Source organism: Mus musculus, chromosome 14, assembly GCF_000001635.26.
Source record: "Mus musculus strain C57BL/6J chromosome 14, GRCm38.p6 C57BL/6J".
NCBI classification, from domain to species: domain Eukaryota; kingdom Metazoa; phylum Chordata; class Mammalia; order Rodentia; family Muridae; genus Mus; species Mus musculus.
In genome coordinates, this window is record NC_000080.6 from 3234719 (window position 1) to 3262401 (window position 27683).

The 27683-nt window shown below is 41.9% G+C and overlaps 2 pseudogenes; both read right to left on the minus strand.

The window, feature by feature from the left end:
- On the minus strand, nt 1632-2766 carry Gm18565 (predicted gene, 18565; annotated as a pseudogene).
- On the minus strand, nt 19961-21180 carry Gm4904 (predicted gene 4904; annotated as a pseudogene).

Here is a 27683-nt window from a genome sequence, read left to right on the forward strand (position 1 = left end):
TGTTTGTGTTGCTGAGGCTAGAGTCTGGGGCCTTGTACATGTTGGGCAGGCAAATTCTCCACCACTGAGTCTCCAGCCACTTTTCTGGAGGTTTTTGTTGCTGTAGATTGTACTGAAGAAGTCTTTCAGCTTTTATATTTGAAAAAGATACCACGGCAAGATACACAGCCACAACCAATGCACCACAATAAATAACCAACCCAACACATGACATTATGATACAGTAAGAATCAATTTAAAAGATATATCACCTCATTCTTGGGTTTGCCTATGTTCTTAATTTTTAGATTAAAAATCTTTTGAAACATTGAATGACACCTCTCATCTATCAACTACTGCCATTAAATATCGCATCTTCACAGCTGAATAAATAGACCAGCCAACATCCAGAATAGTCCTCCAGTCATTCAAGAAAGAGTTCCTAACTAAGGACAAATTGTTTCTACTGATTTCTTTCCTGGGGTTTCATTTTGGATTGCATGTTCACTTTTAAAGATGCTTGCTGATCTCTTCGTGGACCAGAGATGGAGGAAGCACTCCACTCTATTTATTTTTTCACCACAAGATTAATTCAGGTCAATCTCAGCTCTCAGGTTTGTTCTTGTAGTGGTTTTGAAGGTTTCAAAGGAAATGTTGCTGCATGGAGAGCTATGAAGCTGCTGATGTTTGCAAGTCAGTTAGAGAGTGACTTCTACAAGCAGATCAGATTTGTGGCCCTGGTCTTCTGGCTGTCAGGGGAACACCACTTTGGCCACTGATTCAAAGAATGTTCTGTTGAGAGCATTTGCTAAGGGGGTTCTGATGATGGCAACTTGCTGATGTCAGGGAACTCCAGGGACATGAGCTCACTGAATCACTGCTTTCATTGGAAAAGGAACTTTTTGGCCAGAACAATCCTCTTAGAATCTATCTTTCTGCACAGCAGCTCTGGATCATTTCTCCAATGCCCTGACTGGTTTAGCCTTAACTATAGGGGAAATCACACACACACACACACACACACACACACACACACACACACACACACACACACACACTGTGGTTAGCATCTGCTTTCTTTCCCTGTCTACCTGGGCCACAAAATTTCTCCACCTCAAATATTTTCAGGTCTCAATAGATAAAAGTTCTGAAACTTCATCTTGATATGCACCAATAATACAGTAACACACAATTTCTAGCAGTCTATGTAACATTGATGTTTTGTCCAGGAGGCTCATAGCTCTTTTTTCAAGTAATCACCTAATCCAACTCTAAGTCACAAAAATTGCAAACCTGAAGACAAAAAGAATCTATTCTGAGTCAGGTGAAGTCTCTGCAATGTTCTTTTGAAGTTCATATACTGTTTTCAGATCTTCCCTCTGATATTCTAAAATGTCACCATCATTCCTTCACTGAGGGCTTTATGAAGAATGAAGTAGGAATATTGAATCCTCTCTGTGGCATTGGCTTTAACTCACTCAGTCTTGGAAGATACACTCATATCATGGATAAATTCTGTTCTGCCACCCACAGTGCAGAGCAAGCTACAAATCTATCAGATATGTGTCAGCATCTACATGTTCACAGTAATTCATGCTTCATGATTTATGACCACACATCTTGAACGATAATATGTCCTGTCTTGATCAAACAAGCTTCACATTATCATCCCCAAATTTTATCAATCGCCATCACCTTCAGTTTTAAAACAAACCCTGTAACATCAGTTATGGTTCTCTCTGCTGGAAATCAGGAATGCATGGAAAATAATTTGTAGGGTCCTTATGATCTGTTTCTGCTATCACAAAATTCAGGAAGTCATAATTTTCCCAATAACTCAAATTATCATTGTCATGACAGCTTTAGTCATCTCAGGGTTATGCTTTCTACATCCTAAGCTTCAGTCAAAATATTAATAGCAACCTCCAGCTATGCTGACCGAGTGCAGTTTGCTGTTTCTGTCTAGTAGTTGTGCTGTCACATGATCCATAAGTGATCCTCATATAGTTTTCCTTTATACTCAGCTGGATCTCATCATAATGAATGGGGCTGGGAGCCCACAATTCTGCCTTGTATATAGGGTGTCACCCTGCCTCTGGATAATTTTGCATTGTACTATCTGTACACGTCTTTCAGCTGATGTTCATTGATCCAGCAACAACATACATAGCTGTTGAGCTTCAGGGTAGTATATGAAATAGCTCAGCCAAATGATTAGTAGCTCCAACCTGCAATGTGCATATTGCCTGGTAAACATAGAGCTTTTTCAAGCATTGGTATATTTTGCCCTGAATCATCAATCTCTGTTGGTATAAAATACACTGTCTTGGCTTGCTGACCTGTGGAGAAAAGTAAGTTCCTCATTAGGCTGATACTATAATATGGATTCTTTCAGTCAATCTCTGCTTGTGACCTTCTGGAGAAGTAGCTGAACATTGGGAGCATCTGCTCTTCAAAGAGGTCAAACATGCCCTCTACAAATACTTTCTCAGGACTGGACATTTCAGTCCAGTGGTGAAACCGGAGTCTCCAGTAATTTTCTTTATGGAGGAACAAATGAGTAACGGGAGGAATGTGGGACTGTTGTCATCTCTGACACAAATTATCTTCGTCCACATTTTACTCTTGTGCGTGTGATGGAGTCATTCTGCTTTAGCACTGTACTGGGGTTGGAATCTTATGCATTTGGTTGTCATCTGTTTGGATAACAACCTAGATCAACACAGTTGACAACATTCTTTCATGACACATTTCCCTACACATAGGGAGAACTGAGGACTCAGTAAGCTTACCACTGCCTTGGGCAGTAAACTGACAAGATTCTTTCTTGCTCACGTGCAAATCTTCCCTCCATGTGGGCTACTTGTTGGTGGATATCTGGGTTTTGAGTACAGTTATAAGGAGTTGGGCAGAGGACATGGAAGTTGAAAGGAGGGGCAGTTGAGTGCAGAGAAAGTCAATGTTTGACCTTGCTTACTGAATGTAATAAACCAAAGGGGCAGTGGTTCCCATAATTCAAATAAGTGAATCATGTGACTATGAAACAGCATGTGATTATATTGGAGAGTCCTATATTACTGGATAACTGGATAGATACCAGGACATTTTTAGCTCTTTTGTTTTCAATGAAGTAGTTCAAACTTCTATGTAGGTTTGTATTTTTAGTGTATTTTGCAAAGAGTCACTTTCTTGATGCATATACTTTTTCCAATTATGGCCACTCCCACCTAATTTATCGAATTGGTTTTTTCTTCCAAGTCCACTGGGTACTTCAAATTTAATATGAGAAACTGAAGACAATGTCCTAAATCTTGTCTCTTGTCTTAGGATTTCCATTGTTGTCAAGTGACACATGACCACAATAATTCTTAGAAAGAAAAATTTTATTGAGGCTGGTTTACAGTGCAGAAGTTTAGTCCATTATCATCATGGTGGGGAGCATGGCAGTGTGCAGGCAGAAATCGAGCTGGAGGACCTGAGAGCTCTAAATTTTGATCTGCAAGTAGCAGAAAGAGATTGGGTTATACTAGGCTTGAGCATATATCAGACCTTGAAGCCCTCTTCCAGTTACACACTTCCTCTAACAAGGCTACACCTAGTGCAACAAGACCACACCTCTTAGTAGAGCCATTCTCAATGGGTCAAGCATTCAAACACACAAGTCCATGCAGGCCATGCCTATTCCAACCACCTCATCTTGGAATTACTCCACACTATCAGCTGGTATCTCATCCTAATTAGGACCAGGTGGTAAATTGTACTGAAATCCTGAATTGGGGAAGTTTTGGGTCCTAGTAATTCTTCATAGCTCTAACAGTCATTAAGTTCTGTGTCTGTTGTTCTGTCTTTATCGTTGAGGAGAGCATGTCTACTTCTTTTGTATTTATTTTAATGTTTCAAAATGTTATTTACAATCACATAATACATTTTCATCTAAAACACCACACTTTACTTCCCTCAATTCGTTCCTATCTGTAACCACTATTCCTTTACACACTATGTATTTTTAAAGAAGATAACAGAGCCCACTTAGCATGGATAGAATTAGCAAAATCTACTGGAGCATGAGTAGCCTCTCAGGGATCTATCCCCAAAGAAAACTGGCTCTCTTCTCCTCAGCAGCCACCACTTGCCAGCAAGTCCTTACCTAAGGATGGTCCTGCATGAGCCTCTCCCTTGTTAATGCTGAGAAGTTCATTGCCCAGATCTTGCTCACCTTTTGGGCATGCAGTTACAATTGCTATGAAGTAATGTGTGCAGCAGCCCTATCATAACAGATAAATACTGTTTTGGTTTGGACATCCTTACCTCTGCATCTCAAAAATTTCCTCTATCTTTTTCTGCCATAATTCCATAGCCTTGTAGTATGAGGTTGTGATATAGCCGGGTCATGTAAGCTGAGAACTCCACAGACCCATATTCTCTGTACATTGATCAAGTGGTCTTTTAGGACTCTAATAACTGTTATACACTGTTAGGAGAAGTATAGGACCAGAAAGGTGTACAACTTACAGAGAAAGTCTGACACAAGAGTGAGTTTGAAACATGTCCAATCCCTGAAAATATCCTGAATACAACACTAGGAGCATTGTGTCCTCCTTGTCTGAGCCTGCATGTTCCAGCTCACTTACAACACCTACCTCCACCACCCTTGAGGTAATCATTTACTCTGGTGACTAGATTACAGGTTAAACTTCCTTTCACTCTATTATGACAGGACCAGCCAACACATGGAGTTCTTCATGCAAATGAAACATTCACAGCACATTTGCACTGGAGAATAATGCAGTTACCCTGAAAGCCCCTACCTACATGTTCACTCCAATTTAAGGAGATCTGTTTCACTGAAAACCGTCTCAAGAGAAGACTATTTCTCCCACACTCACACCAACCAAGATCTTGGTATCCTAACTGGCTACTCATCATTCTTTCCAGTCAAGCCTGGGGTACAATGGTGCCTGGATATGCCCAAGGGAAAAACAGATTTGACTGACAGAGACTCTTTTCTGATGATTACCTAGAGCTATACTATTTTATGTGTCTAGAAATGAAACTTAGAAGACAAATTAATACTATTTATTTACAGTGGGCAAATAGTAGCCAGATCTCCCCTAGGGGCTATGTCCTACACATACATATTTAGCCCAGTCAACATCAACAACAAATAAATGTGGAACTCTGAATCTAGTGTGGAAAGGGTTGGTTATTCCCATAACATTCACACTACTGTTTCACTTGGGATCGTGATTTGCTGGCTGAGGAACATTGTTGATCACAGGGTTCACTGTTGAGGAAATGGTTGATTATTTTCTCACTGTTAGCATGAAGGCCATATCCTAATATTGTGAATGTTATCAGGCAGGGATGAACCTTGCAGGTTAGTACCAGATTGAGTTCTCCATGTCCTATGACTCAAGGATATAATGTCTTCAGCAAAAGGACCTTAACATTGAGTTTTGGAGGCTAACCATGAGCCATGGGATTATTCCATATTTTTGAAGGGATTGTATCTATGGGACATTTTTACTAGATAAATTTTTGGGTGAGAAACTTTCTTGTCAGTATAGAGTAACTCCATTTAAATCCATTATATATATGCAGATGTACATATTTTACCACCTGTTTACTAATGGGTCTAAAATTATGTACGGGACTATGGAACTATCTTATCATGTTCATAATTAACAAGGTTCACAAGGTTCATGGGTGGGTGAGACTGTTGAAGGCTTTCCCCCAGCAGGTTATAAAAAAATATAGTAGACAAAGAATTGATACATCTGTAACATGGATCAATCTTGAAAACAATGCTAAGTGAAAGAAGCAGTTCATGAAGTCTACTGCAGCCTGAACACATTTATATTTAAATAGTCACCCAAAAATATTCCTCCATGCTCTGACACAACTAGATATAAAGCACAGTTATTGTAGTATGTGACCTCCCAGATCTCAGCTACTTAAGGCATCTTTGGAAGAGTAGAAATTTTAGTAATGAGGCCTTATTTGTTGCAACTCTACCATTCTGCATAACTCGCCTTTATCAGTCATTCCCTACCCTAAATTTGAAAAGTTAAAATGAATAACGCAATCCATAGATATTTGCTTTAGAGTGCAACACTCTTTTCCTTATAGCTCTTAGTCATTTCCTGACATTTCTAAGAGCTGTTGAAATCTTCTAATGGGTGGTCACTTAATGAGTGGACCCTGGCCCCTCAAATACTTCCAGATCCTGTATTTTGTTTTTGTTTTTGTTTGCTTGCTTGTTTTGTTTTTCGAGACAGGGTTTCTCTGTATGGCCCTGGCTGACCTGGAATTCACCTCGAACTCAGAAATTCGCCTGTCTCTGCCTCCCAAGTGCTGGGATTAAAGGTGTGCACCACCACTGCCCGCCAGATCCTGTATTTTTATTCAGGTCTTTGGTCAGAAAGACAATGAGAATATTATCAAATAATTATTTTGTGTGCTTTGTTTTCTTTTAATTGATGTAGGTAGTATCCTATCTCAGCATGTCTATTAATTTCATGGACCCAAACATTATCAGTCTGACAGAGCTCCACAGTGAGAGCCACACTGTTGACAAACAGTAATAACAGCAGTAAGATATGTTAGGAACTTAACTTTACTGATTGTGGAATCAATTATTCTTTTAAAAATCTGAGAGAATTGAATATAAATAGTAAATACATTAACAACTAGTATAACTCCATAGGTTGCTTTAACCCCATCATGTATTCTAGCTTTTTACTAAAAATATGATACTAACAAAGAAAAAGTTAAATAAATGCTTTCTTTGTATCATAACCAGTTGGAAACAGATAGAACGGACTGAAGGCAGTCAAGACTGTATCTCACTTAGTTGTTTCCACAAATTAAACCATTAGCCAAACTTCCAGAAACTTCTTCAACAATCTACATTTGCAGTTGCTCTTAAGGAGCTGAACCTTGTGTATTTGGAGCCAGAGTTATAGACTGGTCCTTGTAGATGAAGCACACATGTGCATTAGTGTGCTAGGGATCCACCTTTAGTTTTCATGTCACTTTGCATCTATAATTATTAGAATTTACAACCCTTTGCTGTTGATCAAAAGAGAGATGCTAGTGTTTCTTAATATGGTTAGTATGGATTTCTATTGAAGTACTATAAATTTGCTAATAGTGGTTGAAAATGGCATTAGATTTTAGAGTTGAAGATGCAGCTCACTGTTAAAGCACTTATTCCAACAGGAGACTGTCAGCCTTCATGGGTTAATACTGGTTACGCTTGAGAAGGTTATACTTATTCTAAAAGTTGCATCCTTCTTTTTATTCCTATGCCTTTGAGGTACTGACTTTGCAGCTCATTGAGCAAAATGCAATCCAAAGGGATTGTATCTGAATCCTCTTAAAAAACATTGATATTTTATTTCTAGTTTGTGATTTGCATAAATTTTTAGTATACAGACATATAAAATGTATGCAAGTATAGAAATTTACAAAATGAAAGTCAGAGTTTACAGTAACTTCTATTTCTTCGTAATCATTAGAATACATGTACAATTGATATCCAGCAAAAGTTCCAATCTTTTAGAATTAGAGAGATTCTCATATTCAATCACCACAACCACAGATTTCCTCAGTCACCAGCTCTTAATCTAAATCACTGGTGAGGCATTGCTTGCTAACTTTTCAAATCCATATACAAAGCAGTTAATAGCGCCTACAATAATCATGCTATGTAGCACTGAGAAGCATATCTTTACAGGCAGGTAGTAACTTGCAGGGTCAACAAGTGCTGAGGCTGGAGGATTATTTCAGGATTTGGTTCTTCTACCATGTGGACCCAAGATCAAACTCAAGTAATCATGTTTGGCGAGTGGCACATTTACCCATTGTACCATTTAACTGGACCCTCAAACAGTTATTACATGAATTAAAGCACAGTATGGTTCCATGGAGCTTTTTCTTCTCTGCTTAGTCTTGGTTATCACTTACCCCTCTGCACTGTTTAAAAATTTCCACTTGCCCCTAAATCAGATAGGGGACTAATATCCAATGTATATCTAAAGAACAACTCAAGAAGGTGGACTCCAGAAGATCAAATAACCCCATTAAAAATGGGGCTCAAAACTAAACAAAGAATTCTCACCTGAGGAATACCAAATGGCTGAGAAGCACCTGAAAAAAAATGCTCAACATCCTTAATCATCAGGGAAATGCAAATCAAAACAACACTGGAGAAAGAGGAACAATCCTCCATTGTTGGTGGGATTGCAAGCTTGTACAGCCACTCTGGAAATCAGTCTGGTGGTTTCTCAGAAAATTGGACATAGTATTACAGGAGGATCCCGCAATACCTCTTCTGGGCATATATCCAGAAGATGTTCCAACTGGTAATAAGGACACATGCTCCACTATGTTCATAGCAGCCTTATTTATAATAGCCAGAAGCTGGAAAGAACCCAGATGCCCTTCAACAGAGGAATGGATACAGAAAATGTGGTACATTTACACAATGGAGCACTACTCAGCTATTAAAAAGAATGAATTAATGAAATTCCTAGGCAAATGGATGGACCTGGAGGGCATCATCCTGAGTGAGGTAACCCAATCACAAAAGAACTCACATGATATGTACTCACTGATAAGTGGATATTAGCCCAGAAACTTAGAATACCCAAGATACAAGTTACAAATTGCAAAACACATGAAACTCAAGAAGAAGGAAGACCAAAGTGTGGATACTTTGCCCCTTCTTAGAATTGGGAACAAAACACCCATGGAAGAAGTTACAAAGACAAAGTTTTGAGCTAAGACGAAAGGATGGATGATCTAGAGACTGCCATACCCGGCGATCCATCCCACAATCAGCCTCCAAACGGTGACATCATTGCATACACCAGCAAGATTTTGCTGAAAGAACCCTGATATAGCTGTCTCTTGTGAGGCTATACCGGTGCCTGGCAAACACAGAAGTGGATGCTAAAAGTCAGCTATTGGATAGAACATAGGGCCCCCAATGGAGGAGCTAGAGAAAGTACCCAAGGAGCTGAAGGGGTCTGCAACCCTGTAGGTGGAACTGTTGTCTTAGTTAAGGTTTTATTGCTGTGAACAGACACCATGACCAAGGCAAGTCTTATAAAAAACAACATTTAATTGGGGCTGGCTTATGGGTTCAGAGGTTCAGTCCATTATCATCAAGGTGGGAGCATGGCAGTATCCAGGTAGGCATGGCGCAGGAGGAGCTGAGAGTTATATGTCTTCATCCAAAGGCTGCTAGTGGAAGACTAACCAGTAACCCCAGGGCTTGTGTCTCTAGCTGCATATGTAGCAAAAGATGGTCTAGTCAGCCATCACTGGGAAGAGAGACCCCTTGGTCTTGCAAACTTTATATGTCTCAGTACAGGGGAATGCCAGGGCCATGAAGTGGGATGGGGTGGGTATGGAAGTGGGGGTGGGGGACTTTTGGGATAGAAATTGAAATGTAAATGAAGAAAATACCTAATTAAAAAAATTTGGAAATGGAAAAAAAAACAGAAAAAAGAAAAAGAAAAAGAAAATGTCTTGCAACATTACAAGGAATTGACACAAGTCTGTTCTGAGGGACATACAGTTACACATATGAGGCAAATGTCATTTTTGTATAATTTAATTGGGTTTTCTTCTTATATAGTCAGGAGGATTAGACATTCTGCTCCCTTCTTCCTTCAGTGCATCTTGGAGTTTCGACCCATAAGTTCTTGCACCCATAATTACATAACTTATCATAGACTCAGACTGTGGTGTTGTGAGGAAGTGAAGACATGTTACAGGCATATGAAACTCAGATGGGCTGTTGGGAGCAGCACCTGCCTGTACAGGTGTCAAGGCAGCTAAAATCAGAGCAATATGCAGGACAGCTAGCTTTAAGCTAAGGCACCAGTGTGGATGGAGTGGGCAGGGAAGGTGTGGAATGCTCAAGGGAAAGAATGGCTTGGAACTAAAAGAGGGAGAATCAGAAGATCTCTGTGGAGAACGGGTACAGAGAGGTGGGGGCCTGATTGGGCAGATGTTAATGTCACTGTATGATGTTAACACTGTATACCCACTTGAATGAATAAGAAAATTTCATAATGTAATGGGAAAAAAATTTCCACTTGCAGGCTCCTCCCCATCTGCTTTCATAGAACATATATTCTGCCCTCCCACTTACCTTGAGATCTGTCTCTTTTTTTTTTTCTTCCCTTTTATAGTCCCATTACTGCTTTCTGGACTTTACAGGCCCTTCATATTAAACACATTTGTCTGGAACTCCATAGCTATGACCCACATGTAAGACAGAAGAGACACATGGATTCAAAGTATCCATTTTTCTTCCCAAATCTTTATTTGTTCTGCTGCTCATGTTCCCTAGACCTGAGCTGAGGTTCTAAGGCCTCCGAATCTCTGCAGCTGGTTGGAAGTTTGAACAGTGTTTCTTTTTCTCTTTTTCCTGCTTTTGCACTACTGCTTGTTTTGTTTTTCACACAGCTTCTCATTTAACTAGAAGAGGGGCTCTCAGATTCTGTCTCTGTCTCCCTGTTTCTCTCTCTGTCCCTCTCTATCTTGTCCTCTCCCACTGTGAGTGTGTGTGTGTGTGTGTGTGTGTGTGAGTTCCTATCCTCTCATCCTTTTATGTTCATAAAGACACAGTTCAGAGCAGTTTAAGCACATAACTTGCTTCTAAATTCCAGTGTGGCCTCAAGGTGTTATCTCTACAAGACACTACTTTAAATAAGAGTTGACATCCTCCTAAGGGAAATGATTTTGGGGGAAAAGCACAGAGATCTGAAGAAAATGCATTCCAAACTGTCCATGTGTTGACTCCTCTTTACAGCAACTCTCAAGGAGAAACATTGTATATAGTTTAGAAAGGATGTATGCTACAATATCCCAGAGTGGTTCCACTTGCTAGCTTCTTGCCTGACATTCTCATGTTCTTCTGATAGATAGTGTATCTAAAGCTAGCAACAGCACATTTTTAAGAACATAGGAATTGCCACAAATGGGTCTGTGCCAAGGTATTTGGCATTTCTTTGCTGGGTGTAGCACCATAGCAGTGATCTATATCATGTTCACCTCTGTGGCTGAGGGTTTAGTGTGAGTGAGTGTGAGTGTGAGTGAGTGAGTGAGTGTGTGTGTGTGTTTCCAGCTCATGTTGTTTCTACATAGCTCAGGCTGATATCTTACTTGCTACTACTCTGTCCTCAGCTCCTTGATTCAACATATGGGCCAACATACTCTTCCTGGGATTGTTTGCTTCTGATGGCTGAGGGGATCACTTGGGCTGATTCAGGACTCACATGGATCCAGCTAGACCTATGAGTAGCTTATCATAACTTCACTAACATCCTCAAAGCTGTAGTGAGTTCTGATGAGGATTTCGGGGAAATTCTCATCACTATGTATGTGATTTCCTTTGAACACCCACTCAAAGAGTGTATAGTCCTAGAATCTTCTCCAGATGCTTGTTCATTTCAGAGGATTCATCCTGCTGGCTCTGTATCAAACAATTCTAAATTCTCGTCATCCTTTTTTTTCTTATCTTCATTACTATGAACCTCAGAATGGAAAGAGCCACTTCTAGCAGTGCTTGGAAATTGAACCTTAAATTCCCCCAAAGATTAAAAAGTTTCTAATAAACCAGAGAGCTATTGGAAAGTGGAGATGATAAAGAGCTTTGTTGTCACAAATGACAAGGAGAAAAAAAAATCCCCTGGTCAAAGCCAGAGGTTCTAACCCTTTACATCGCACTGTCTACCAGTGTGATATCAAACCTGCCAATGACACTTTATAGTTCTGAATGCCTGACCTCTCCCTAGCCAGGCATCTTTCCTCAAATTCAAATGCAGGTTTGGACCATCACTCTTTCTGCCAGTGTTTGCTCCTTGTATCAGAGGGCTAAGCTTGTGTCTGCCAGTCCTTAGGTATCTCCAGCCTGACCTGTCACTGGCTGAGCCCACCTTTTCTAACATCATAACGATTGGAATTTATTCTGTTGAAGCTTTGAGGGAAATCTCCATCTTATGTGACACATCTTTGTCACACACAGGCCCCCCCACCCTGACACATTTTACGGGCCCTGAGGATCTTCCTTTTGTCCTTGTATATGTCAGGTGACTGGCTTTTGATATGCATTATCCTGATCCAACTTCCTAGCAACTTTTCTCATCATCCTGATTAGAGGAATTAAGGAGGGCAAGAGCTGGGCTGTGTGGGAAAAGTGAGTGTCCACCTTCCCACATGAAGTAATGACATGATTCTAATGTAGCAGAGATTTCACACTTTTTTGGTAGAAGGGGATGCTAAAGACTTTTTCTGGGTCTCGGGGAAGGCCTGTGGAAAGGTATGTTAAATTGTGGAAAAGCTAACTACGTGTAGGCTCCTGGTGATGACCCTAACAGCTCCTTCACTGGACATTGTCTTGTATCCTGGAGAGCCTTAGCATCCTCTGTGATGCCACCAGTGTTGTGATGCCGTCAACTATTCTGGGGCATTTGTTTGTTGCACATAAGGTTACCCATAAATATGTAGGCCAGACTGAACAAGCTGCTTCAGAGAGAGAATGGAGAGCCTAGCAAGAGCAGAGAGAGGCAGAAGGAATCCAGCCTTTGCTGTCAGAGTAAAACAGCAAGAAACAAGAGTTCTGTGGTTGGCACAGAAAGTCCTGAGCAAGGGATGGATGACAATCTTCCTGAAGTAAATGGTCTGGAGATATGTCTTCTAGTTTTGGGGCTCTGTAGCTGTGAGTTCCTGGGAAGAAATCAGCCTCATAGGCTCCAGCTTGAAGCATGCTGCCCTTGTCTTTCGGTGTTTCTTTAGGGTTTTTCCCCACTATGCAACTTCTTTTTTATTATTAGATATTTTCTTTATTAAATTTCAAATGTTATTCCCTTTCCTAGTATCCTCTCTAAAAATCCCCTATCCCCCCCTGCCCCTGATCCCCAAGATAACCTTCCTCTTTCTTTGCCCTGGCATTCCCCTATTCTGGGGCATAGAACCATCAAAGGACCCAGGGCCTCTCCTCCCATTGATGACCGACTAGGCCATTCTCTGCTACATATGCAGCTAGAGCCATGAGACCCACCGTGAGCTTTCTTTGATTGGTGGTTTAGTCCCAGGGAGCTCTGGGGTTACTGGTTAGTTCATATTGTTGTTCTTCCTATGGGGCTGCAAACACATTCAGCTCCTGGATACTTCCTCTAGCTCATTCATTGGGGAACCACGCTTTGGTCTTCCTTCTTCTTGAGTTTCATTTGTTTTGCAAATTGTATTTTGGGTACTCTGATCATCTGGGCTAATATCCACTTATCAGTAAGTACATATCATGTGTGCTCTTTGTGATTGGGTTACCACACTTAGGAAGATGTCCTCCAGATCCATCCATTTGCCTAAGAACTTCATAAATTCATTGTTTTTAATAGCTTTGTAAATGTACCACATTTTCTATATCCATTACTCTGTTGAGGGACATCTAGGTTCTTTCCAGCATCTGGATATTATAAATAAGGCTGCTATGAACATAGTGGAGCATGTGACCTTGTTACAAGTTGGAGCGTCTTCTGGGTATATGCCCAGGAGTAATATTGCTGGATCCTCTGGTAGTACTATGTCCAATTTTCTGAGGAACTACCAAACTGATTTCCAGAGTGGTTGTACAAGCTTGCAATCCCACCAACAATGGAGGAGTGTTCCTCTTTCTCCACAACCTTGCCAGCATCTGCTGTCAACTGAAATTTTGATCTTAGCCATTCTGACCTGAGGTGGAATCTACGGTTGTTTTGATTTGCATTTCCCTGATGATTAAGGATGTTGAACATTTTTTAGGTGTCTCAGCCATTCAGTATTCCTCAGTTGAGAATTATTGTTTAGCTCTGTACCCCATTTTTAATGGGGTTCTTTGGTTTTCTGGAGTCTAACTTCTTCTTTTGGGGTGGTGGTTGTGGTTTCGAGACAGGGTTTTTCTATATACCTCTGGCTGTCCTGGAACTCAATTTGTAGACCAGGCTGGCCTCCAACTCAGAAATCGGCCTGCCTCTGCCTCTCCAGTGCTGGGATTAAAAGTGTGCACCACCATGCCCGGCTGAGTCTAACTTCTTATCCAGAGATGGGCAACTTTCCTCATGTACAGACCAACCTAAGACATGGGACCCGGTGGTGATAGGGTTAACCTATGACAGGAAAGGCTGTGACATTGGAGGAATGACCTAAGACAGTAACCACAGCAGATGGACATGACTGCAGAGGCCTAGACCAGCCTCAAATTTTAATAAAATAAAAAGGGGGAAATGTGGAGAGCCGTGCCATTAGCAATCGCCATTATAAGATGGCGCCGGCTTCCACTGAGCCTAACTAGTAAACAAGCCTTATGCGCAAGTGCAAGAGTAAATTCACGCCCAGTCACTGCCCATCTCGGGACGTAGTAATGGGGTGATGGGCGAGCAACTAATCAGGTGCTGTCACGCCACATCAGGTGCTGAACCGTCACGCTGCGGGCTATATAAGCAGCACCATTTTCTGGGTTCGGGGTCTTCCTTATGTTGAAGCAATAAAAGCTTTGCCGTAGAAGGATCCGGTTGTCCGAGTGAATTCTTGCCGGCGAGATACTAGCTCGGGTGAGAGTCCTGGGGTTAAAGCACTCCCTGGAGGCAAGCTCTCCTCTGGGAGGGAAGGTGCTCGGAGGACTGAGGGTCAGCTCCACCTCCTGGCTGCAGATGTAGGCCTGTAGGACCCTGTCCCAGAAGCTCTGTTGCTTCTGTGGCCTGTCCTCTTCTGAGTAGACCTGCCTTCATTTCTTTAGGTTTTATGCATTCCTTTTCCACAGGCTTTTCCATGGGACTTAGCATCATCTCTCCTGGTCTCTCTTATTTTTCTCTACTCTACCTAAAAGGACTATCCTGAAGGCATCATCTGCACTGCTCTTCCCCAGTGATCAGGATACAGAGATGAACAAGGCAGATAAACTGCCATTTCACCCTCAGATTATGACCTATGAGAGGAATGAACTGCATGCAATTCTGGATCATTATAGCAACAGTGATTTGAAGAACATGTAAGCATTACGCCCAGTTCTGTTTTCTGTTTTGACACCATAACATCATCCCCAGTATTTGTCAGATCACAAGAGGTTGTGCCTCAATCATATTCTCATCCCCAGATTAATTTTTATATATTCTTCTAAGAGACAGAACTGATGCCTGGTTAGTAGGTATATGTACTGTGTGGGAAGTATTCTGATCCCCTTCCTCCAAATAAAAAGCAGAGCCTGTCGCATGGAGTCAGGGGATAAGGGTACTAGAGTGTGATCTCACAGCACACATTTCAAGAGGTCTTGACAGGTGTTAGCTTCTGTCATATGCTAGGTATTGTGAGTTTATGGTGAGTCTTTGTACTTAATCATCATGAGCATTGGTGCTGATTGCTCAGACTACAGCAGAAGTGATCTGGTGCCACTTGGTCTGTCGAAGTTTGTGAACAGATTTTACCATTGCTCCTTTCTTGTCTACTGCCTTAGACTCTGGGACAGTGCCAATTTCCTTCATTTTTTTGCATGTTTCCCTCTGGATTTTGGTAATTAGGCTTCGGGTCACCAGGATGATTTTCCTTTTACAAGTTCCAAGCAGTGCCAGTGCTGAGACCAGGGAGCCCCACTTTGACCCTCGCTGCTCTTGGCCTATGGCCCTATGTGTTCACCTTGGAGATATATCAGAATTCCTTGTAAACCGTAATCCAGACATCTTTATGTTGGATTTCCTCCTTGAAAATACTGATTGTGTGCTCTGGGCTTCCATGGAGTAACAGGAACCCAGGATCAAAAATCCTTGTTCTGAAGAAAACACAAATGTCACCGCGGGTTTCATGTGAGCCTATATCCCCTGGAAAATTTTTAGAGAGTTAGTTTACTCCTCCAGGCCCATTGAGGGTTCTCATTCATCTCTGGCTCCCTACCTCTGGTTTCCTTTTCTCTGCTGTTTTGGATCATGAGAATAAGTTTAATAAACAACAGGAAGTTCCAGTGTGTAAGAGCCAGTGTTTGATATCCAGTGTGCTAGAACAGTTCAGGACTCACACCTGAATTCATGTTTTCTTTGAGACCTGTGTTCATGGGCTTCTTTGTTGTTGAGGTCAGAACCAAGATATAGATAGATAGATAGATAGATAGATAGATAGATAGATAGATAGATTTTGCTATTTGATTTCTATCACTCAAAAAACATTAATTTAGCACTAGGTGTTGCAAGTAACGTTGAATCTACTTCCTGTGAAGTAATTCTGCTCTATTTTAAACTTAAACTGATGAAACAGATGCGTTCCATGCCAGGGACTAAGTTGAACTACAGTTGAGTATCCCCAGATGCACACACAGTTCATTCAGAAAAGTGAGGCATTAATGCTAAAATTAAACTCAACAACTTTACCCAGCAATATTTTCTTGAAATGTGTGCCTAGGATTTATTGAAAACACCATTTTCGTGACCAAAGGTGAACACAATTCAAATGACTGTCAACTAGAGAACTACGAAATAAATTGTGCTTTCCTTATACAATAGAATGGAGGATGCAGTCAGTTACCAGAGCAGCCACACAGGTAAAACTCTATAACAAACAAGCATGTTATATACACATGAAATCTAAACACAAAAGTGAAGTAAATGCATAGAATTTCAAACTGGGAGTTGATAATGTAACTCAGTGAGTCCAGAGTGTGCCAGGATTGACAGCTAGAGTTTGATCCCAGGGATGGATGTGGTAGCATGACAGAACCTGCTAGTGCATGTTGTCCTTGGCCCCACACACATGCTATAGCACAATCTTGCCCATGCACATATATACATGCAAAAATCAATAAATGCAATAACTATTTTGAGAACAAATTTCACGACCATGTAACTCTAAACGATATATTGTTTAGTGACATAGATATTCCTGGCTAAACGATGGGGAAATCAAGCTTCCCTTCAGGTTCAAGATAGAAAATGAGTGAAGGGAAGCTGCCAGCATATTGCTAGAGAGGAGACCACAAAGGCTTTGTAGGTTCTGGAAGGTTTTACTTACAAACGCATGAGTATAACTTGTATCTATCCATGACAGTATACTCACTCCACTTTGATGTTTTCTGAATGACAGAGATCTGCAGGGAGGAGCATTGACACTGTTGTGCCAGCTGCAGGGACACAATGACTTTCCCTTCTTCCTTCCCTGTTAGCTGTGGCACACCTCACTATCACTTGGCACTTATTCCATGCTCCTTACATTACTGTTAGCTGTGAACAAGTCTATTTTCCTCTGCCCTTAATTTGTTCATTCAGCTAACCATCATGGAATGTCCATAAAGTGTCAACAGGCAGGAAAGGGCATCAATGAAGAGACCATCCAATAAAGAAGAGACAGCTGGATTACTGGTGTGGTGACAAGCCTCTTATTTCAACACCATGGACATAGGGCAGAAGGATCATGACTCTGTGCCTGCCTGGGAAACATGAGACTCTATCAACAACAGTAATATGAATAAAATAAAGAAAGGCCTGATTATCAGTGGTGGGAAAGAAAGAACCATCTGTGAATATGGCCTGATTTGGTACTAGGCCCTCAAGTAAGGGCTCCAAAAGAGATATCACTATGGAAGCTGAGAGCTCATCCTTTCTAACATCCCAGCATGTGTTTTCTAGAACAGACAGTCCCATCAATATGCCACTGCCAAAGCCAGGGGACAGCTGGGCCTGGAGAAATGAAGGCCCAAGTTATGAGAACTCTACTACCTTAACTGCAGACAGTCACAAGCATCTTTTACTCTTACTGGAGGAGTCTTCTTGGTTTTTTTGCTCACAGGACACTTGCTGATAAGACTGACAACTGTGCAAAAGCAGGCACATTATCCAAGTGGGCCTGGCCAGAGGGTCTGAGGCAAAGTTTGGCTGTATCAAGCCCCTTTACTGCTACGTGCATAGTCTAGTGATTCATCTTCTCTATGCTGAAGAAAGATGGGTCTCATTGTCTGGGACAATGTTTGTGAATCTTAAATGGACTGAGACTAGATGAGTACCCATCATTCCTCAGAAACCTAAATCAATGAATGAATGTTTGAACTCAAGACACCACAAATATTCAGTTTCAATATTACATTTGAAACATTTCAGGAAGGTACAGGGAAGTTGAAAGTAGCTGCATTGGTAGTTCTAAATTGTTTGTGTGTGTCTTTATGTTTGAAATTTCTTTTTCATTTCCCATAGTTAGATCCAGGGCCTTGATCATACGAGATCAGTGCTCTACCAAGGGCCAGAGTTAATCCTTCTTCTTATCCACAAGGTTGACTTCACCATGACTCAATTGTGCCATTTGTTCAAAAAACAGACTGTACCTTGTATGGTGGCTCTGAGGACTGAAACACAATGCTTGAAACTGTTCAGCCTGATCCTACTGGTGTACATGCTGAGATTTGAGGTCCTTTGCTTCTTTCTGGAGATGAAGAGCAGAACAGTCTTGGATGGAAGTCGTTCCATTGAGGGAGAATTTCCCTTCCCAAATCCATGAGGCTCAGAGTACCAGGATACAACTTACAATCCCTAAAACCAGAGCAAAGAAAGGGCATTGGTACCCACTGCCTAAGCAACTATAGGCCTCTGATCACATTGCTTGTCATCATAGTATGCTACTACATAGAGTTTCCCAAAAGGTTCCTAAGCTTGCACATCTGGCCAGTCAGGAGAGAGAATAACAATACCAAGTAGGATTGCTTATGGCCCCTGGAGAAGGCCGCTTGGAATAATCAATTCATTTCTTGACTCTATGCCAGTGTACACCCTGGGGAAAAGGAAGGAATGAGACTCAGATATGGTCATAGTAAAGGGAAGTAGGTAAATTGGAAGCTGAACTAAGGTTAGGTCTGAGGAATGCGAAAGAGTAAGAGCCATCCCAACTGTCCAAAGCATCTTTCTCATAAAAAAATGTGTAATCAGAATTTTCCTATTTCACTGAGAAAACAATGCCCCCCAAACACCACCATCCATGGCACTGTTTAGATGGTTATACTGAGGATTATATCTCTCCCGCACTCCGAACAAAGGTATTTTGGTGATTTGAAGAAAGATTCCCAACAGAAGTGTCTGTATCTATATGCTTAATCTTCAGGGAGTGAGACAATTAGAGTAGGATTATGTGGTGTGGCTTGGTGGAGAAAATACAACCTTCTGGAAGGAATTGTGTCACTGCAGGTGGGCTTTGAGATTTTCACACCCCATTTTGGTCCCTTTTCATCTCTCTGGTCATTCTGTTAGGATGCAGTTTTCAGATAAATACAGCACCAAACCTGACATCATGCATTCTGCCATGTTTACTATGGGATTAATCCTCCAAAATGTAAGCAACCCCACAATTAAATTCTTTAATAGGACTTGCCTTGGCCATGCTGACTCTTCACAACAGTAGAATGGTGACTAAGTTAGCCATGGGAAGTGGAATCAACTATAACTCAACTTTCTCTACATGGCAATATAGGGAGGAAGACTGCAGCTTCTACCCCAGTGGTAGCAGTTCTAAGGAAGGCATAATTATTAGTGCTTTGGCAAGCCATCCACCTGCCATCACTTTCTGAGACATCAGAGAGTTTTTGAACCTTCCTTTCTTTATTTCTGATTGACCTGGACCAGCACATCCTACATCAGTGACAAATTATTGATGGGGAGGTGCCAGGAGTTTAGAAGGATAGAGAAGATAGAATCTGTGTCTTCAGATCTTTTACTAATTTGGCTTAATCCAAGCAGGTTTATGAAGAAATACAGCATCATATAGATTATTTACATGGGGAAATGGCCACAGTCATCAAAGAGCCAAGTGTAATTGTGTTGCCAAAGAGAGCATGGGACACCTCAGAAACAGGTGAATAAGCCCTGATAGCCAGAGCCCAAGAGATGGATCCAAAAACACCACAACCTTGATGCCCTGGAGGCATGGGCTCCAGTCCTAGATCATTCTTTTTTTTTTTTTTTTTTAACTTGGCAATGAGATCTTTCTTGAGTGGTCCCATGAATGCTTTATTCCCCTCCATGGTCTGGAAATGACCATGACAAAACTTGGAGGCGGTGTCAATGAACTTCAGGTCAATCTTCTCAAGGGCCTGACTTTTGATCTGGACCTGTAAGGACTTAAAAAGGGTAAGCACTCGCTTCTTGGTCCCCACCACACAGCCTTTGATCATGATGAAGTCATTGGTTACCTCACCATAATGGACAAAGCCACCCAGTGGGTTGATGCTCTTATCAGACAGGTCATAGTCAGTAGATGCATTGTTCTTGATCAGTTTACCATCCTTAATGAGGTATCCTTGACCAATCTTGTAAATCTTCTTGATAATCTCTGTTCAGTGATGGTAGCCTTTCTGTCCAGCTCGAGCCATAGAGAAGGCTGCACAGGCAGGGTTCCAGGCTCTAATCCAGGCAACTTTGTGCAAACCTCGATGGGTCTTTTGGGGTAGTTTCTTTGTCTGCCAACAACTGGTCACCCCTTTGTATCCTTTGCCTTTTGTCACGCTGATGACATCAATCATCCCATCCTGCCCCAGCACCTGGTTTACAGGAACCTGCTGCTCCAGCTTCTCTTGGGCCCAGTCTTGATTCTCAGCCACAGTGCCTCCATTCACCTGGATCTCCATCAAGTGTGCCTTCTGGCACAGAGGAAGCAGACTCATCTGAGTGTGAACAATCATGCGAATGGCCTGGCAATAGTTCTTCATGCTGTTGAAGTCATTTTCCAACTGCTTCTTGCCTGTGTCATCCTGCCATTTCTCACAGTACTTGGTAAAAGTCGTCTTCTTAGATTTGTGCCACTTCTTATAGAACTGCCTTTTACACTCATCACTGATATGCTCAACAAATATAGTCATGAAGGTCCAGAGGCCTCGTGGGGTTTCAACATATCTTACAATGCCCACAACCACCATTGGTGGGGTTTCCACAATGGTCACAGCCTCCAGAACTTCTTTTTTGTTCACCTTAGATCCTGGCCTGTCAACTTCCCAGACGATGTGGGTCATGGCACCCTTGTAGCCTAGAAAAGCTGTGAGGTGAACAGGCTTGGAAGGGTCATCCTTGGGGAGGCTCTTAATTTTCCCATGATGCCGGCTGTTGTGCCTGTGAGGCAAGAAGCCCAATGACCCATGCCTGGGAGCTGAGAATTTCCTGTGAGGCATCTTGCCACCACATGCCGCTTATAGAGCTAGATCATTCTTATTGAGGCTACTCCTGAACAAGGACACAGAACGAGAGTTGTTTGTCCTTTAACAATTGACTCTGAGAAATCTTTGGGTAGGCCTACCTCTCCACTTCTGATTCTCCTGTTGCTGGTGGTTTCATTTCATGAATTGGATTTAGTTAATAAGTATATTTATGGCTCTTGTTTCTTCAGGCTGCTATATAACATGTCCACCAGAAGTGATCCTCAATGATGTGGGTCTGGGTACCAGAGGTTTTCCATGGAGATCTCTGGTCAGGCCTATTGCCAGGGTTCCAGCCAAGGGAAGTGATTGCAGGCAGAGATGAAGTTTCTGCCATGCCTTCCAGGTCACTCAGTAACTCTGAGCTGCTTTGCACTGAGTTGGGTTGGGCTGGGCCAACGAGAAGCCGACTATTCAGTGAGGAGTGCAGTGGAACCTCAGATGGAGAGAAGATCTCTTCCCAAGTGTTACAGCTCTTGGAACATAACACTCAGATGACAGAGTAGTTCTCGAGCACCTTTAATTCCCTGGATAGGATTTATATACAGTTTTGGGGGTGATTCAGGGTTCGACAGCAGGTACCTCTCATTTGTGGGAAGGCTTGGTGCTGCTCCTACGTGACTGATAGCCACACACCTCTCCTGTGGGGGCTGTGGGGATGGTAACTTTGACAGGAGCCAGAAGGCCAGGAGACATGATGGAACACCTTCCGTCCCATGTAGGTGGAAATCACCATCCATCTAGTCTCTGGGGTTCCAGACCTTTGTTCGACTGGAGACCAGGCTGTCTGTGCACAGCCCACTACCCCACAAAATGGTAACATTTTTATTATTTCACTCAAATGTTTGTTGGGCCATTTAAAAAGATCTATTGGTATATAACATGTACCCCACACCACAAACCCCTGATTTCTGATTTCTTGAGGTCTACACATGGGTTTTCTTACATAGTTAAAGGGACAGTGTTTGGATGACAGGGTAGAGATTAAGGTGGAGAGTTCCTATCCCCACACTTATTACCTGAAAACCAGCTAAATAAAACTCTTTCTTCCTCTATGCCTCTATTTACAGAGAGGAAACTAGGAAAGGGGACAACATTTGAAATGTAAATAAAGAAAATAATAATAATAATAATAATAATAATAATCTCTTTCCTTCAGTTTCCAGCTGATTCTGTGAAGTTTATCTCTCAGAGAAAGTCTATCAATAGCATCCATCTTAGCTTGAGCGCTAGTCTGCTACTATTGTCTTTGTCACTCTATTTTGCTCAAAAGAGAATAGAAGGATAGAGGGTTACAGGATAGTACCCAGCTGGTGTATTGCAAAGGCAACCTACCAGTCAAGCTTTTGGAGCAGTTGAAATTGCCTGCATGAGTCCTGTATTAGTGAGTTTCCTGTGACTGCCAGATGGTGTACCTTGTCAATGTCATTATATTAGTCCTATCACTTAATTTCCTAAAGATTCTAGTAAGCAGAGGTGTGTACCACCAAGGTGTAATAAAGAACGGCAGGCTCTCAATAAGACAAAAAGGCCACCAACAGATTGGAAAAGAATCTTTACCTATCCTAAATCAGACAGGGGACTAATATCCAACATATATAAAGAAGTCAAGAAGGTGGACTCCAGAAAATCAAATAACCCCATTAAAAATGGGTCTCAAAACTAAACAAAGAATTCTCACCTGAGGAATACTGAATGGCTAAGAAGCACCTGAAAAAATGTTCAGCATCCTTAATCATCAGGGAAATGCAAATCAAAACAACCCTGAGATTCCACCTCACACCAGTCAGAATGGCTAAGATCAAAAATTCAGGTAACAGCAGATGCTGGCAAGTATGTGGAGAAAGAGGAACAATCCTCCATTGTTGGTAGGATTGCAAGCTTGTACAACCACTCTGGAAATCAGTCTGGTGGTTTCTCAGAAAATTGGAAATAGTATACCGGAGTATCCCGCAATACCTCTCCTGGGCATCTATCCAGAAGATATTCCAACCTATAAGAAGGACACATGCTCCACTATGTTCATAGAAGCCTTATTTATAATAGCCAGAAGCTGGAAAGAACCCAGATGCCCCTCAACAGAGGAATGGATACAGAAAATGTGGTACATTTACACAATGGAGTACTACTCAGGTATTAAAAAGAATGAATTAATGAAATTCCTAGGCAAATGGATGGACCTGGAGGGCATCATCCTGAGTGAGGTAACCCAATCACAAAAGAACTCACATGATATGTACTCATTAATAAGTGGATAATAGTCCAGAAACTTAGAATACCCAAGATATAATATACAATTTGCAAAACACATGAAAATCAAGAAGATTGAAGACCAAAGTGTGGACACTTTGCTCCTTCTTAGAATTGGGAACAACACACCCATGGAATGAGTTACAGAGACAAAGATTGGAGCTGAGATGAAAGGACGGACCACCTAGAGACATCCCTACCCAGGGATCCATCCCATAATCAGCCTCCAAACGCGGACACCATTGCACACACTAGCAAGATTTTGCTGAAAAGACCCTGATATAGCTGTCCCTTGTGAGGCTATGCCAGGGCCTAGCAAACACAGAAGTGGATGCTCACAGTCAGATATTGGATGGATCACAGGGCCCCCAGTGGAGGAGCTAGAGAAAGTACACAAGGAGCTAAAGAGGTCTGCAACCCTATAGGTGGAACAACAATATGATCTAACCAGTACCTCCCAGAGCTCGTGTGTCTAGCTGTATATGTATCAGAAGATGGCCTAGTTGGCCATCACTGGAAAGAGAGGCCAATAGGTCTTGCAAACTTTATATGCCTCTGTACAGGGGAATGTGAGGGCCAAGAAGTGGGAGTGGGTGGGTAGGGTAGTGGAGGGGGAGGGTATGGGGGACTTTTGGGATAGCACTGGAAATATAAATGAAGAAAATACCTAATTAAAAAAAAAGAACTGCAAGCTCAGGAAAAGTTAAGTAAACAGCTTGAGGAGCTAGCCAATGAATATCCAGTAGAGATTACAAATGATTTCTGTGTAGGAAGAGAGGTACAGGGGAAGATAGGTGCATGACAGGAGCTGGTTATAGAGACATAGGGCCAGTGCAGGGTGAAACGGTAAGAGAAAGAAAGGAAGATGTTGTGAGGGTTAAATTAGAAGTGGCAGAGGGTGTAGGAAGCAGGGACCTCTGAGGTGACTTCAGGTGAGTGGTAGTGAGTAGACTTTCTTCTATTCTATTCTTTTAATGTGCCGGTGCCCTGGAAGCTACAAGAGGCTGTTAAATCCCCCAGAGCTGGGGATAGAGGCAGAACTGAGCTGTCTGATGTGGGTGATGAGAACCAAACTGGGGTATTCTGTAAGATCAGCTCGCACCCTAAATGACTGGGTCATCTAGTTGTTCCAGAGAATCAATTTCCACGTTGAGTTATTGTCAGAAATCAGGTTGTAAAGTGCCAGGGATGCAGTGCTGTTGCCCAGTATCTACAAGGAGGTATTGATTTCTTTCTGAAAGAAAACAAAAAAGGACACAGTAGGACCTGGGGGATAAGGGAAGTACCAATTCAGCCTGGATAAAAGGATGGGCACATGGCTGAGCAGTCATGGATATAATGTGTGCCTTTGCGTTTGGTAAAGGAGGGTTCAGAACAGGGAAGGGCTTCTCTCACTGAAAAAGACAATGCCCTTTGACAAAGGAGGTAAAAACATCCAGCGGAAAAAAGACAGCATTTTTCAAGAAATGGTGCTGGTTCAACTGTCGGTTAGCATGTAGCAGAATGCAAATTGACCCATTCTTTTCTCCTTGTATAAAGCTCAAATCCAGGTGGATCAAGGACCTCCGCATGAAACCAGATACACTGAAATTAATAGAAAATAAGTTGGGAAGAGCCTTAAACACATGGGCATAGGGGAAATTTTCCTAAATAGAACACCTATAGCTTATGCTCTAAGATCAAGAATTGACAAATGAGACCTCATAAAATTGCAAACCTTCTGTAAGGCAAATGACACTGTCAATAGGACAAAACAGCAACCAAACAGATTGGGTTCAGATCTTTACCAATCCTACGTCCCATAGAGGCCTAATATCCAATATATACTAAGAACTCAGGAAGCTAAACTCCAGAGAAACAAATAACCCAATTAAAAAATGGGGCCCAGAGCTAAACAAAGAATTCTCACCTGAGGAATACTGAATGGCTGAGAAGCCCCTGAAAAAGTGTTCAGCATCCTTAATCATCAGAGAAATGCAAAATAAAACAACCCTTAGAGTCTACCTCACACAGGTCAGAATGGCTAAGATAAAAAACTCAGGTCACAGCAGATGCTGGTGAGGATATGGAGAAAGGAACACTCCTCCATTACTGGTGGGATTGCAAACTAGTACAATGACTCTGGAAATCAGTTTGGCTGTTCCTCAGAAAATTGGACATAGTACTACCTGAGGACCCAGCAATACCACTCCTGGTCATAGTCCCAAAATATGCTCCAGCATGTAATAAGGACACATGCTCTTCTATGTTCATAGCAGCCTTATTTATAGTAGACAGAAGCTGGAAAGAACCCAGATGTCCCTCAACAGAGAAATGGATACAGAAAATGTGGTACATTTACACAATGGAGTACTACTCAGTTATTAAAAACATTGACTTCATTAAATTCTTAGGCAAATGGATGGAACTAGAAAATATCATCCTGAGTGAGGTAACCCAATTACAAAAGAACACACATGGTATGTACTCACTGATAAGTGGATATTAGCCCAGAAGCTCGGAATATCTAAGATATAATTCACAGACAACATGAAGCTCAAGAAGGACGATTTAAGTGTGGAACCTTCGGTCCTCCTTAGAAGCAGGAACAAAATCCCCATGGGAGGACAGTCAGAGACAAACTGTGAAGCAGAGACTGAAGGAAATGCCATTCACAGACTGCCCCACCTGGGCATCCATTCCATATACAATCAACAAACCCAGACACTATTGTGGTTGCGAACAAGTGCTTGCTGACAGGAACCTCATATAGCTGTCTCCTGAGAGACTCCTGATAAATGCAGAGGTGGATGCTCTCAGCCAAACACTGGCCTGAGCACAGGGTCTCCAATGGAGGAGCTAGAGAAAGGACCCAAGGAGCTGAATCGGTTTGCAGCTCCACTGGAGGTACAACAATATGAACCATCCAGTTCCCCCAGAGCTCCCAGGGACTAAATTACCAACCAAAGAGTACACTTGGAGGGACCCATGGTTGCAGCCACATATGTAGCAGGGGATGCCTTTGTCAGACATCAATGGGAAGAAGGCCCTTGGTCTTGTGTAGTCTTGATGTCCCAGTGTAGAGGAATGCCAGGACAGAAAATTGGGAGTAGTCAAGTTGGTGAGCAAGGGGAGAGGGGATGGGATAGGGGGTTTTTGGAGGGGAAATGAGGAAAGTGGATAACATTTGAAATGTAAGTAAAGAAATTATCTAATAAAAAAAAGAAATTCTTTAACTGGGGAACTCCTCAACCTCACATATCTAAATCTCTAATACTGACAGAAAGGAGTTTCTGCCAAGGTCATTGTTAAAATCAACACTAAAGCACTAAATATGTTCCCAGTTTCTGTCAGCTAGTTTCCAGTGACACTAAAAGCATCTTATAAAGGACTGAACAAAAGTACTATGCACCACTGCACAGAATGTGAGACAATCTCACCAACCATGCTGCCTCACTGGATTATTCAGAAGATTTCTAGGAACACAAACTAATTCTCTTCACTCTCCTTTGACTGTTATTCAGAGACTATGTTTCTCTTCTGTATCTGTATCTATACTTGTTTTTCATGGAACTTAGTTATTTCTCATCACAAACCAAATCAGTGTCCAATGTCACTTTTCCTTCCCTTTCCCATTTTGTCCATCCCATCATCATCAGGATGTCTATTATTCCTAAGAAGACATAAGATGAGAATCTGAGTGATGACTTCGGATCTGTGGTTGCTGTCAGGATAAGTACTGGTCAGCCAGACAGAAGTTATCGAGGTGTAAGGGAGAGGGGAAAGCCAGGCAGTCTGTGTAAAGCTACGGTTCCATGATAGCAGTCACCTCCATTGTCTAAACCTGTTGTTTGTATGGTATCACCTGAAATCAAGTGTCTCAGTGGAGTAACTGTCTTTTACAAAGTTGGCCTTTGGGCATACCTGTGATACAGTCATGTCTCGTTGATAACTGGGTAGGAGCACCCAGGAGACTGTGGGAGTTACCATTACCTGAGCAAATGGTCATGGGTGGTATGAGGATAAGATCTGAAGATGAACCTACCAGGCAAGTCAGCAAGCACCAATTCTTCATGTTTTCTGCTGTAATTCCTCAGTACTGAAGGTGGGCCAGGAAGGATGGATGCCTGAAAAGAAGATCTCATAGGCACATGCCTCCGTGTCAGAATTCTGGGAACTGTTGGGCTTCAGTGACTTTACCCTCCTCCAATCCCAACTGAAATAGAAGTTTGAAGTGGGATAGTCAACTGGAAGTGGAGCAGGAGGGGTCAAGCCC